We start from the raw sequence: 5,396 nt of genomic DNA on the forward strand, positions 1-5,396 counted from the left end.
TCTTCTTCCCATGGCAGCTCAAGTTTACCATGTCTAAAACTCAACTCCTGATCTTTGCCTCCCTGAACCTGCTTCTCCCACATTTTCCCCATTTTCGTAGAAATCAAGAGGATCCTTTTTTAACTCAGTCCGAAAATCTTGGTTTCCTGGTCTCCTCTCTCACTCACATCTCTCGATTTATCCATCTATAACCCTATGCTTTCTACCTGCAGAGCGTGTCAGGGATGAGTCCATTTTTTTTTACCCTGCTGTGTGTCTTGTAAGGTCAGATCATAAAAGGCAATCCAACTTCCTCCTGGCTCTTGATTTATGAGAACACTCATCCTTGGATTCCAGGTAATGAGGACGTTGACTAAACTGCAGAGACCATGTGGAGGCATCCCAATGGAAGCCCCAGCTAGTGTCGGAGCCGGCAGGATCAGCAGCTAGACTTCAGTGAATGAGCCTTCAGGTACTTCTGGCTCCCGGCCTTCAAGTCTGAGGCCCCAGATAGCGTGGCTTAAAGAAAAGCCACTTCTCTGCTCAGATTCCTGAACAGAATAAATTGTTGTGTAATACTACTAGACTTGGGTGCACTTTATTATACAGCCTTAGGAACGTGCACATCAGTGTTTTGAAGTGATCCATTCTGTGAGTGCTAGCTAGTGTCTCATTTAGGTTTTACAATTCATTTCCCTAATAAGCAATGCTGTTCAGTGGTTTTACATATGCTTATTGGATATTTAAAAAACTATTATGGATTATGCAGGGTCAGACCGCATCATTCCATGTATGATCTCCATGAACTGGCACCTAACAACAACAACATTGAACTTCATGAAACGCCGTGAGGTGCCCTGTTCTTATTGGTTTCCAGCTATTGCTTATATATTCTCAGCAAGTTTTGGGCTGTATGCACGATAGCAAGTGCATTCTCCTAGCCTAGTGGTTCTCAACCTTCCTAATGCCACAACCCTTTCAAACAGTTCCTCATGTTGTGGTGACCCCCAATCATAAATTATTTTCGTTGCTACTTCATAGCTGTAATTTTGCTACTCTTATGAATCGGATGACCCCTGTGAGAGGGTCATTCGACCTCCAAAGGAGTCATCACCCACAGGTTGAGAACTGCTGGGATCTAGCCTGTGGTTTACCTTATGTTCTCTTAATGATGTCTTTTAATGAAACAAAAGTTCTTAATTCAAAAAGGATCTAATTTATCCAATGTTTTCAAAGCTATCCACTTGCTACCTGCTTTCATGTGCTATTATTGTTCTATAGTTCCTATTTTAGCTTAGAATTCATCTTATAAAATGTGAGGTGGAGTCAAAATTAGTTACCCCCTACAGATACTTAACCAATACAGTGCCATTTATTGAAAAGCCTATCCTTTCTCCAGTGAAAGGTTTTTGTCAAAAATCATGTGACCATAAATGTGTGGATTTATTTTGAGGTCCCTTATCATATCCCATTGGTACATTTGTCTATACTTGTATCTCCTTCGTCATTTTCAAATCTTGTCGTCACACTGGCAAGGTTCAGATCAAAAGCTCTTGACTTTCCTTGGGGTTCAGGTAAATGAGCTCAGGCAGTGCATATAAGTTCCAATGGATTGAATTGAATTCTTCCAACATGGTTGGGAGGAGAATGCAAGGTCTCGGCAGGTTGGGGGTTGGGGGATAAAGAGAAAGCTGAAGTTGAAAATTCTGGGAAGCTTTCCCCATGTGGGCCCATCACTTTGTAACCCCATCCCAGGCAGGGACCAGCACAGATGGCGTGGTTTTCTTGAGCATTTGTTGATACATCAAATTCACTAATCTCGATTTCTAATGATTATATCTGGAGGGACTTGAGATACTGGTTTTAAGAAATGTTGAGAAGTGGGTGGGGGCATTTGGTACAAGAATGAGAAAAAGACTCCAAGGATTTGGCAAGGAGCTTCAGCACAAACTGCCTGTGGAGGCATCAGAAAGGAAGAGATAGTGTTCGTCAGTGCCCCCCACACTGGATGTCTAGGGGATGGGGACTAACCGCCACAGCAAAGCATAAGCAAACCAGATCTCTCATGGGCTGGCTTCACCCCCCCATGCTTCTTGCTCTGACCCCGCCACTCCACCATGCCAGTCACTCGCAGCTGCAGACACCAACAGCTCCAGACACTCCTCTATGCTTTCATCCCAACTGTTCTCTCCGCCTAGAACTTTCCTCCCCCTTCATCCACACAGAAAGCCCCAACTCAACCAGCTCTCTCTGCAGTTGTTCATGACCTTCTACTTAGTCCTCCAGCAGAATGATTTTTTTTTATCTCCTGGGATCCACGAACACTTTATACATCTTTCTGGTGTAGTTTTTAGCCCATAACAATTGTTTATTGCTTTGGCTTCCCAACTAGACTATGAGATCTTTAAGGAGAAAAACTAAAATTTGAACTTGTTAAGGTCTCTAAGTCTAGCATCATGCCTGGAACATGTTATTGTTGTTAAGTGTCACTGAAATGGTTCTGAATCATAGCAACTCTATGTACAACAACACAAAACACTGTCCAGTCCCGTCCCATCCTCACCAACGTTCCAGTGTTTGAGTATGTTGTGGCACACACAATGCCAATTAGTCTTTTTGAATGTTCATCTTCTTGGATCATCTCTTACTGCTATTGAATTCATTCTGACTCATGGTGACCCTGTAGGACAGAGAAGAACTGCCCCTGTGGGTTTCTGAGGCAGTAACCCTATGGGAGTAGAGAGTTTCATCCTACTCCGTCTTTGTGAACATAGTAATTCCTTAATAAATGTTTGATAAATGAATGAATGCATGCCTTCAGAGTCATTGCAAATAGTGGTTTGGGCTGCAATCCAAAGGCCTTCACTTTGAGACCACCAGGTTCTCCCAGGCAGAAAGAAGGGGCTTTCTACTCCCATAAACAGGTACAGCCGGGAAACTCAGAGAGGCAGTTCTACCCTGGCCTATGGGGTCACTATGAGTCTCCATTGACTCGATGGCAATGAGTGAGTAAGTTATAAAAATATTCCAGTAGAGGAAGGGATTTAGATCTTTGTTCCTTCTGGACCTGTTCTTAACCCGATAAATACATGCTGATCTAACATTTCCATTTTAGGCTGGATCCAATGTAAACCAATCCCTGATAAATCCAAGGAAACATTTATTTTTGTTACAGTTGACATTGAATAAATACTGACTCATGTAGACCCCATGCATCCACAATACAATTTCTCCATAGGATTCCCGATGTTGTGACTTTTAGAAACAGATTACCAGGTCTTGTATCCAAGGTACCTCCAAATTGTCAACTGTTGGGTTAGTAGTTGAGCGCTTAATTAACTGCACTGCTCAGGGACACCACATGCTTATTAATGGACCCTGCACACCAAGCTCTGGATTTGACAATGAGTAATTCTTTCCTTTTTAACTGTGTGTGTGTGTGTGTGTGTGTGTGTGTGTGTGTGAATTGGGTAAAGGTTTACAGAGCAAAGGAGGTTGGCGAAGATGGCGTCCAGGTAGACTCACCACCTGGTGCTCCTGTGGTTCGATCAGAAGTTAAGAGCTAAGCATGGGAAGCAAGCCCAGAGAAAGCAGAGGAACCAGTGGCTGCAGAGGGACCTGTGGGGAGGAGGTGGTGGGGAAAGGAGCAGTGAGCAAACAATGCCATAGACAGGGAACAACTAGTGAATTAAAAGCAACAATGAGGGACATAGAGATTCTGGTGGTGTTCGAGCAACAGCCATATAGCTAGGAGGAATCACTAAGAGGCAGAAGAAGGGCGGGCGTGATGGTGGGACAGAAGGAAGATAAAAGGAAACAGAAGAAAGATCTAGGAAGCAAAGCTGTGGATATAGGTATAAACATAGGTGTGCACTTATGTAAATATATGAATTCATAAAAATAGAGGTATTGGCCTATGTCCATATATTTATATGGTAATACCTTGAGGAAGGGGATGGACTCAGGGCCTCTACTCAAGCCCTCCCTCAAAGCAAGAACACTTTGTTCTAATAACCTGGCATTCTGTGATGCTCACCCACCCAAGACAATCACTGAAGACAAAATGGGTACATAAGCAAATGTGATGAAGAAAGAAGATGGTGCCTGGCTATCAAAAGATACAGTGTCTAGGGTCTTAAAGGCTTGAAGATAAACAAGTGGTCATCTAGCAGAGAAGCAACAAGCCCACATGGAAGAAGTACACCAGTCTGTGCAATCATGAGGTGTTGATGGGATCAGGTAACAGGCATCAGAAGACCCAAAATAAAACAAACAAAAAAACCCCCCATATTATTGAGAACAAGGCAGGTCAGAGCAGAGACCCGAAATCCATGTGTAGACAATAGGACACCCCCTCACAGAAAGGTCACAAGGAAGGGATGTCAACCAGGGCACAGTATAGCACCAATGAAACACACAATATTCCTCTGGTTCTTTGAGGCTTCCTCACTCCCCACCCACACCCCACTATCATGAATGACCCCAGTCCTGCCTTTCAGTTCTGGCTAGAGCAGGGCATGTACACTGGTACAGATAAGAGCTCATGAAACACAGAATCCAGGTCAGATAACACCCCCAGGAACAGAAATAGGAGTAGCGATATCAGGAGGGTAGGGGGAAGGTGCGGGGGATGGGCAAGGGAGGAAGGGGGGACTGATCACAAAGATTGACGCATAACAGCCCCCTCCCCGGAGGGATGAACAGAAACGTGGGTGAAGGGAGACAGCGGTCGGTGTAAGAGATGAAAACAAGAATAATTTATCATTTATCAAAGAGTCATGAGGGTGGGAGGTAGGGAGGGAGGGAAAAAAGAGGAGCTGATACCAAGGGCTCAATTAGAAAGTAAATGTTTAGAAAATGATGATGGCAACATATGTACAAATATGCTTAATACAATAAATGTATGGAATGTTATAAGAGCTGTAAGAGCCCCCAAGAAAATGATCTTAAACAAAAGGTTTACAGGGCAGTTTTCCAGACAACAATTAGTTTCCCAGACAACAATTCATACACATTTTGTCATTGATTGCAGTCCCTCCATGTAACACCATTGTCTCACGTCCTCCCTGTGTTTCCTGTAACTATGTTTCCTTCCCTCCTAACCCTTCTGAAGTTTGACCTTGGGTAAATAAATGCTGCCCTTTGGATCTCAAATGCTTGGTTATTCTAAGTTTATTGTTCCCCTTAGGGGCCTACTTATTGACTGGAAATTGAGCCAGAGGGGTAAATTCTGATCCAAGCCTCAAGGGTAACTATGGGCCATTGTCTCTAGGGTTCCATCAGTCTCTAGCCAGGAAGCCTGACCTCATTTATGCTTTTGAGTTCCACACTTTTTCTCTCAAACTATCCAGAACCATGTGATGTGGTCCCTTTCAGAGCTGTTGGTCAGGGAACCAGGCACCGTCTAGCTCTTCTGG

The sequence above is a fragment of the Echinops telfairi genome, unplaced genomic scaffold (assembly GCF_000313985.2).
Source record: "Echinops telfairi isolate 266 unplaced genomic scaffold, ASM31398v2 ScPeMD7_7424;HRSCAF=8462, whole genome shotgun sequence".
In the NCBI taxonomy this organism is placed as follows: domain Eukaryota; kingdom Metazoa; phylum Chordata; class Mammalia; order Afrosoricida; family Tenrecidae; genus Echinops; species Echinops telfairi.